Source organism: Rattus norvegicus, chromosome 19 (assembly GCF_021556685.1).
Source record: "Rattus norvegicus strain SHRSP/BbbUtx chromosome 19, alternate assembly SHRSP_T2T, whole genome shotgun sequence".
NCBI classification, from domain to species: domain Eukaryota; kingdom Metazoa; phylum Chordata; class Mammalia; order Rodentia; family Muridae; genus Rattus; species Rattus norvegicus.
In genome coordinates this window covers 65,255,708-65,264,751 of record NC_141552.1, presented here as the reverse complement: position 1 = coordinate 65,264,751, position 9,044 = coordinate 65,255,708, and the positions used below count along the sequence as shown (strand labels likewise).

At 53.0% G+C, this 9,044-nt stretch overlaps 1 long non-coding RNA gene across 1 annotated transcript; it reads right to left on the bottom strand.

Moving 5' to 3' along the window:
• Nucleotides 1-1,780: 1,780 nt before the first annotated feature.
• Nucleotides 1,781-7,310, bottom strand: LOC147999496 (uncharacterized). The gene is made up of 3 exons (XR_015644238.1): nt 7,120-7,310; nt 4,990-5,109; nt 1,781-3,755 (listed from the first exon to the last, which is right to left on the bottom strand). It is a non-coding gene; the product is annotated as an uncharacterized LOC147999496 (long non-coding RNA).
• Nucleotides 7,311-9,044: the final 1,734 nt, after the last annotated feature.

Sequence of the window (9,044 nt, the reverse complement as noted above, 5' to 3'; positions counted from 1 at the left end):
TCTCACAGCTGGAGTGGCCACCACAGCACCCAGGTCACAGCATCTCACTTCAGAGGCATCAGGAGCCACAGCAATGTGCCACACAGCCACATGGACCAGGTAGCTCTCATGACCCCTCTGGCTGGTGGGAGTGCAGAGCCCTTGACCACTTGCCATGACCAGCAGTATAGATAAAAGGTCAGAGGTCCTATCAAAAGAAGCCTCTAGGTACGCATGCACCTAGGTACACACTTCAGGTGGGACAGTAGCTACGACCAGTGACTTCCATTTTCTCTCTGCCAGGACCCGTGTCCTGAACTTGCTAACAATGGCTAGTATGCCCTAAGCCTCGCCAGTTGAGAAAGTCACATCTTTCTCCCAGTTGGAAAAAGTCCTCCCAGGAACCAACTCCCCTGCCTTATCTCCAGTCTCTGCTCTCTGTGCCACGTGACTTCACCACCTTATGATGACAGCAGCATAGAAGACAACCAGATGGACCTCCTGCTTTGTGGGTACAGGGCTTGAGGAGACAATGGGGACAGAGCACAACATGGAGCTCTGGCACTGACACAGGCCCCATGACCATGAGAGAGATCCCCGGAAGCAGCGGGTAGGAGCCTGCTCTTTAGTGCACCTGCCCAGTTCTTCCCTCTGTTCTGGGAACAATGTGTCTATAAGCCCGGAACTAGGTGGGACTGGGTGGTAGGCAGAGACCAGAAGATTCCTGGAGCTTACTGGGATGCCAGTTAATCGAGAATGGATGAGCTCCAGGTTCACTGAAATATCCTGTCCCCAACACTAAGGTGTAAGAAGACACCCAAAGCCCACATCTAGCCTCCAGGTCCATATGCACATGTGGGTTAGCACACCTACACATACATGCATGTCCACGCTTGCATAAAATACACACGCATGTCCACACACATGCATTTCCGCACATACATGCACATGCACACACATATGCACATATGCACACGCACATGCACACACACACACACACACACACACACACACACACACACACAGTTATTTGATTTTTTTTCTTTTTTTTTGGAGCTGGGGACTGAACCCAGGGCCTTGCGCTTGCTAGGCAAGTGCTCTACCACTGAGCCAAATCCCCAACCCCTGGTTATTTGACTCTTAACTGAAACATTCTCTCCTGAAGGGAGAAGAGAAATGCATAAACAGTTGAGGCACACTTGGCCAAAGTGGGGCGCACCTTTTAATCCCAGCGCTTGGGAGGCAGGGGTAGGTGGAGTTCACTTGATAAAGTGCTTTAAGAAGCTCAATAGAGTGCTTGCCTCAACAGCATAAGGATCCAAGTCTGATCTATTCCTGTGAGCTGTGGAAAGAGTCATGTATGTGCTTATAATCCCAGCACTGGGGAAGCAGAACAGGCAAATCCCTGGGACTTGCTGGCCAGCCAGACTAGCCCAATCTGTGGGCCCTAGGCTCTAATGAAAGACCCTTCCTCAATGAACAAGATGGGTGGCACCTGAGGAACAATACTTGAGGTTGCCCTCTGGCCTCTAGATGCAACACACACACACACACACACACACACACACACACACACACACACACACACACATACACACACACACACACATATGCATGGGCACACCTAGGTTTTAAGACTTCAGTGTCTTGTGACCTCAATCATGGAGGAATAAGGAGTCTCTTTAAAATGGATCAAGCTTTTAAAACAGGTCCCCTGGAAATCAAGGTGGGCTTGATTGTTTCAGGTGCCCATTGCTGGCTTTGGGTTTAAAGGTAGTGTAATTAAGCTCATCACAGAAAGACAAGTGCCACATGTTTTATTCATTTGTGGACCTAGATCCTGTACAGACACATAAAATCTTCTCTGCAGTTCAATGCTCTGCCACTGAGCTATCCCCAGGAAATCGTACACCACCATCATGCGTGGGCTGCCCACCACACGGAGGCCTGGATGGCACTCAGTGTGAGAGCCCATCTTGGAGGAGAGAGCCTTGCTACCTCCATCTTCCAAGCTAGGGCCGACTCTGAGTCCCGTGAAACAGAACATAACACAGTGGATCTTCCTTCTGTCAGAGGCTGGGACTGCCCCAGGCTGAGACACACCCTGACAGAGCCTCTGCCTCATTATGCAATTCATCAAATCCCAGATCTCCACACGCCTACTTAAAGTTGATCTCGTCTTAACCCCAAACCTTCTCAACCGTGAGAGTTTACAGAAGCCTCTGAGTTTCTGAAGAGACCCATAAACCCACCCTTGCTTTACAGCCTGAGAAGGAATGACCACCCAGGCAGCTGCAGAAGAACCTAGCTAAAGCAGGAAGTCGCGGCTCTGCCAGATGCCTGTGGCTCTCCACCCTCCAAAGCCCAAACTTGGGATGTCTCCCTGGGGATGTTGATGCCGTCTTATAAAACCCGGGCTTCTAGCAGGACGATAAGGCGCCATCTCTAGTCCTAACCCGCTGTTGAACCTGAGCCAGCTTGCCAACTTCCCAGCAGCAGCAGCAGCAGCAGCAGCAGCAGCAGCAGCAGCAGCAGGAGGCCTCCTCCTTCAACATCAGATGAGTGAGGGAAGAGACAGATGCTGGATCACACAGAAACCTTTGAGGCCAGGGTTGGGAAGGAGCCTCTGCAGGACAGATGTCATATCCTGAGGTGGCTCTAAAATGCCTGTCTCCTGGCCCTGCTCTATATGCAGATGAGGAGAAAGAGAACTCTTTCTTTTTTAACTTATCCACTTTACATCCAGCTCAATGGCTCCCTCTCAGTCACCCTCTCCCACAATCCTCCCCCTATGCCCTGCCCTTCTCTGAGAACATCTAAAATAGGCCGTCTGGGAGGCAGGAGATGGCTCGGGGAGCAGAGTGCTTGTCCGGACCCCAGCTCGTGCATAAGGGTCAGCTGGGGTGCATATGCACTTGTGGGTGGAGGAGGCAGATGCCTGGCCTCGGGCCACTTCTAAGCCAACGACCTTGTCTCTAAACACCTCAGTGGGTGGAGAGGAATAGCTGCCATTGGTTGTCCTCTGCACTCCCTCTTCACCTTGAGAGTAGATGTGTATCCTGAGAAGGATTTGTAGGAGGTGAAGACTTTCATGGACAATTCCAACACCCTATCTTTTAAGGAGGACCCTGACACCATTTGTGAGAAAGAGGTCTGACTATATTAGATGAGAGGCTGGAACTGGGGCAGAGGGTCCCGTCTCCAGCATTATGGTCATCTTAGAGAACCATGGAGGCAAGAGAGATCCAGAAATCTGTCCTCTTGGTATCTTTGGCCTGAGCATGGGACACGGCCACACTCATCTTAGGCCAGTCACCACCTGCAACCCACAAAGGGCAGAGCCCAGCACTGGAGGGAGCTGGTGGCTCACCCTCTGTGCTTGACAGTAGCAGCACAGGACAGACGAGAAAGGCCTGAGGGTGACAAGAAGCATCTGCCGAAATACAGACAGACACACCAGACAGAGATCACAGGTTTTCCATGAAAATGAACCCTTGACTCCTGGAGGTGTGGCCCAGGCCAATGAGATTATCCCTGGCTCAGAGGGCAAGCACTCTCGGGGAGGTCCAGAGGAGGTCCAGAGGCCAAGCAGGGTTCCTTCCAGGAACAGCTGAGGGATGCGGCCTGGCTGGAGACGCCTTTGGTGACAAAGAGCAGTGAGGCCCAGATGTGGCTGTCAGGAGACCTTGGGTGACCCCGGGGAAGACTTCCCTGTGGGTGAGCTCAGCTTCCAACTCTGAGAAATGGCAGGAAGATCACGTCTGGCCCTTCCTGACCTTTGTGAGAAACAAATAGAGTTGATTTAAGTGTTGAGCAAGCGTGGAGGGATCTAGAAACGGCTTGCCCTTGCTGGAGGGATCTCGGAGCCTGGCAGCAAGGTTCCCCACCCACCAAGGGCAGAGCCCAAGGAACTGGCAATGCACTGTGCACTGTGTAAGCCCTGGAGACCTGGCAGAGTCTCGTGACCACATGAGGACTCTCCTCTCCAGCTCAAGCAGCTCCATGAAGGAGGGGACTAAGGCTCCATGCCTAGCACGAGCCTGCCTCTCAGAGAGGGTGGGTAAAGCCTATAGCCAGTGGCCAAAGGCCAGTTCTACAACAGGGCACTAGCCTTAGAACTGCAATGCCATGGCCAAGGCCAGGGGATGGCACTGCAAGTGAGGCAGGGTACATGGAAGCATAGCCAGCTCTCCATTGCTTTGCTAGAAGGTTTTCCCTACAGAAGACAGCCTCCCTGCCAGCAGACAGACGACAACGTAAAGGCTAGGAAGGGTGGGAGTGTTGGCAGGCCTTGAGGGAAGCCAGAAGCTTGAGCCTGAGGGACCCTAGAGAAAATGAGCAGAGGAAGCCCCAACTCTGTCTTGTGGGGAAGCACGGTGAGGTAACCACTGTACATGTGAGGAACAGTGCCACACTGTGGATGCCACAGGGGTGAAGCTAATGACTGCGTTTGCATTTGACCTTGAAGGGAACCTTGGCTACAGCAGCCTCAGGGCCCTGTCTGAAGCTAAACCTCAACTATTATCTCTGTTCTGTAGGCTCGTCCCCACGGACACCTGCACACAGTATGCTACTACCTGTTCAAGGCCACATGTCTGTGCTGGTCACCACTGAGGCTTGGAAGCCCTGAGGAGCCAGGATCCCACAGTACTCCAACTAAAGGGCACACTGACCCCGTGTGCTCAGGCTTGAAGAGCCTCAAGGTCTTCCTGCTTGCCCTTCTTTTCCATGCCGTTCACAGCCCCAGAACCCAGGGCTCCTCTGACCTTAATTTACAGCTGATCTGATGCTGAAGGGCCTAAGACCTGCTCCCACCGTGTGAGCATGTCCTGTCAGGTATGACATGACCCCAAGCTTAGCGGTTCAGACAATGAGAAGTCATTCTCTGACGATACCTCCAGCCCCCGCAGTGGGCTCCACTGTTTAAAATCAAACTCCAGGGCTGGGGAAATCAGCTCCGTGGATAAAAAGCATTTGCCACACAAGTCTGAGGATGGTGTGAGTCCTCACATTAAACCTGGAGGCCCGATGTGAAATCTGTAAGCTCAATGCTCCTGTGGAAAGACGGGAGACAGTCAGCAGAATCCCTGGAAGCTCTCAGGCCAGCTGTGGAAACATAGCAAAGACGACCTGTCTCAAAAACAAAACAAAACAAAAATGGTAGGTAAGGGTCAACCCTGAGGTTCTCCTCTGACTTCCACTCATGCTGGAATATTCTCTCTCTCTTTTGCTGTGTCTCTGTCTGTCTGTCTGTCTGTCTGTCTGTCTCTCTCTCTCTCACACACACACACACACACACACACACACACACACACACGCACACACACTCCTCCCCAAGGCCATGTGTTGGCACAGATCTCTAATCTCTATGTAGTGACACATGGAGATTAGGAAGATAACTGCCACCTAGGCTTAGGGTACACAGGAATCCAAAATGTCAGCTGATTTTCATGAGCCCAGACAGCATGTCACCCCAGCTCTAGACCCAAGGCCAGCAGGAGAATCCCAGTTGATCCCACGTTTTCTAAGAGCAGGCCCCTTAAGTGCTGATCTGAAGACCCATTAGGTCGCCCAGTGCCCCATATCTCCAACTACTCTCAAAATCTCTGAGCCTCTTTGGTGCCAGCCTCCAGTGCTCAGAAGAAACTGTCTCTTCAGCATCCTGGGACACCACAGCTTGGATCTGGAGGTTGTGCAGCCTTTGAACCAGTAGCTAGGGTTCAACAGGGTCCCAGGAAGAAACAGGGACAGAAATGCCCACACCTGGACAACACTGAGTCCCCAGGGCCCTTTGGTGAGGACTCCTCAGGAGCAATAGTGCCCCAGGAGTCTGTGCCACCACTGGGCCTGTCCTAGGCAGATCTACCTGGTGGAGGAGCTCTGAGGACAGCTCATGCCCAGAGTTGCCCAGGAGGTGTGTTGCAGAGTTTCCATGGCTGTCTAGAGACAGATAGGTAGATTTGCATCCAAATGGCTGAATGGGACGGGGCGAAACGTAGATGACAGCACACAAGGTGACTCTTTGGGTTGTGGCATGTGTGAGCGGACTGTGTCTGTGTGCAAACGGATAGAATGTTCCTATTTGAACTGTTTTTTGACTCCCGGCCGGTTTGCTTGTGAAGTCACAAAGCTTGTCTGCAGCATGATTCATTCCCGCTCCCTCCCTAGGATTTAAGGTCACCTAAGGCTTTGGATTCCCTACCAATCGTCACAAAGGCAGTGCCGACCTTTCCTGTGGGTCTGGTGAGGCTCCAGGTTGGAGCAGGGACATGAGGGAGGTGTCTGCCAAGGGTCTAACGTGACAGAGCTGTTTCCTCGTTGGAGGGTGAAAGACGCAGCAGAGCTTTGCTGTCTGGGATTCCGGGCATTTGCCAGTCATGCAGATGACCACAGAGAACCACAAAACACAGTTCTTAATGAGTTCTCGTGATCGAAGGCCAAGATCAGCCAGAGACATTTCAAACACAGTCCGCATCACATCCTATCGCAGGCAGAGCTTTAAATGTGGCACGTGAACCGCTGAGGTGGTGGAGGATGAGCTGTATCTCCCTTCCTCCCCCCATATGGAGGCAGCTGGCTTCAATCATACATGGCCTTTATCTCCTGCCTGCCTCCCGGTAGGACATCCGAGAGCCGTGTCCACACAGAACAGATATGTGGCTGTATTTTTCCCTATGGCGTCTCATAACCAGAGCTATGCACAGCCCCTGGAGTTAACTCTGATCCAATTTACACCCGGCCGCCGCTCCCCAGGAGATGGGAGTCCATCCTGGACCAGCCCAAAGAACGTGCTAGAGAGTAGGGGTTTCCTGACTGCATTATGGGGACACAGCACAGATTCCAAGCTTGGGATTTCTAGGTCAGACCTGGAAAAGGACCCAAGAGATCCAGTCTGTCCTTCCAGAAAAAGCCAAGCCCAGCTATACAGTCAGTCCTGTGGCCCGAACCATCTAGGACTTTCAGACTGGACCACCCCACTTCACTTCCCACCCCCTTACCATCCTGGCCCAGTGTATTTGGTCGGCATCTATGAAGGACCACAGAGCTTAAATCTCACATCAGACTCCTTGAAGCTAGAGTACCAGATTGAGACTGTCTTCTAACAAATCCCCAGACCAGACTGTGCCCTCTGCCTCTCACCTGTGTCTAATGCTGAAATGTTGCCTCTTCCTTCCTCCCCAACCTCTGATGCCAGCAGCCTGTCCTTCCCTCTGCTGCTCACTCCACCGGGCTGGGCCAGGTGTCTCCTGTCTGGTCCATGGCCACCAAATGCAGCTCTCCCAGCCCCCGTGCTCAGGTACGATCCCTGGCTCCATCCACATGAGAACTGTTGCTGACCCGAGGCCACGGGTCTAGCATTTGGCTGACTCTTGTGCATGCTCACTCGTGATGGAGGTGGGGTGACAGGAGAGGCTGAGGACCTTTGGAAAAGAAAGGCAGGAAGTGCACACCGGAATCACAATGTCACAGAGTCACACACAGCAGCCAGCTTATCAGAGTCTCAGGACCACTGAGCTCCCAAGCCCTCAGTTGGCCTCTTTCTTCTTTGAAGTGTCCTCTGCGGGGAACCGGCCCATCCCCATCTTTTACAAAGGTGGAAACCAAGGCTCAGGGCGATCTAGAACTTGCCCATAGCCTTGTGGCCTGTGAGATCACAGGTGGATGTCATATAAGCAAGGTTATGTCTGTCTCTACAACTGTTCTGAGCTCTGAACCTCAGGGCTTCCCCTGGCCGCTGACTTCCCCAGATGCAGTTCAGTCAACACATGGAGTATGAGACAGCACCATATATCTCAGCTTATGGAGGGAGGTCAACTAGTACCGGGTACCACCTCAGACCGCCTCAGACCACCTCCTCCCGTTCTGAACATAATCGGTAAGGTAAGGTGAGGTGAGGTGTGAGCCACCCTTCTGGAGGCTGGGAGACTGAGGCTGCTCTACTCTCAGAATTCTGCCTCTGCTCTGGGTCTCCCTAGACCACAGAGCCTGAACTCACAGCCTATCAGCATGAAGGTTAACATGAGACCGCCCACCTGTGACAGCCCCTTAAGCTCCTGCTTTTACGCCAAGAATACCAGTCACACTATGCACCCACACCAGGCACTAGGATGCAGACATCAGTAGGCCAGACAGCCACGGGCTCAGCCTCCCTCTTCCCAGCCCTGCAGCTCAGGGCAGGCATATCCGCTGGCCCTGCTTGCAACCTCTTTGGAGAAGAGGTCTTTTCCATGTTTATACTGTAGAATAAACAGAACTTCCTGATCAAAGGCGGCCCAACCCAAAGACGATTTCCAGGAGTGTTTTCTCAGCTGAAGCCACACGTGCATTTGGGGGACTGACCCTGGCTGTGTTTGAGCTTGAGACTGATACTACGTTCCAGGAGGGGACAAGACTCCATGTGTCTACAGGCTCGCCTCTCCTGGCTTAAAAGATGATGGAGCCCAGGTGCTGAGAAACGGAGTTGTCTGCCTCAGTAGCTTCGACCACCCACCCACCTCAGAAACAGACAGAGGCTCTGTCTGGGAAACGCAGCCTGAACCTCAAGAGAAGATCCAGGATCCAGAAGGCCCTGGAGAGAGGGGCAGTCCTGCTTTCCATCACCAGGTGACTCCGTGAGACTTGTCTGCAGACACATCACATGGGAAGGAGTTTCTGCAGTTTTCTACTGTGCCAACACAGTGCTCTTAGTGCAGCTAGCACAGGGCAGGTGTTCGAGGCACGTGAAGAATGCAGGGGGCAGGGTAAAGGGGGGAGGGGGAGCCTCTGCCCACAAAGCACACAGCAGAGACAGTATCTGCTGACTCAGTGGTGCCTCCCCCTGAGCTGTGCACACTGGAGCAAGGTCTTCTAGGCTTTGCAAGGTACTACCTTCTCAGAACCCACCGGGGACAGCCTCCCAGGCAGAGACAGTCAGGGACATGAGAGCATAGGCCTTGGCTAATAAGGGGCCACTCCAGCCAATGCCCACACCACTTCCCAGGCTGCCTTCTTCCCCATTGCTCTCCTCAGCTGGCGCTGCGTCCTTAGGACACTGTCAGTTCCGGGCCTTGGGTCACGGACTCATC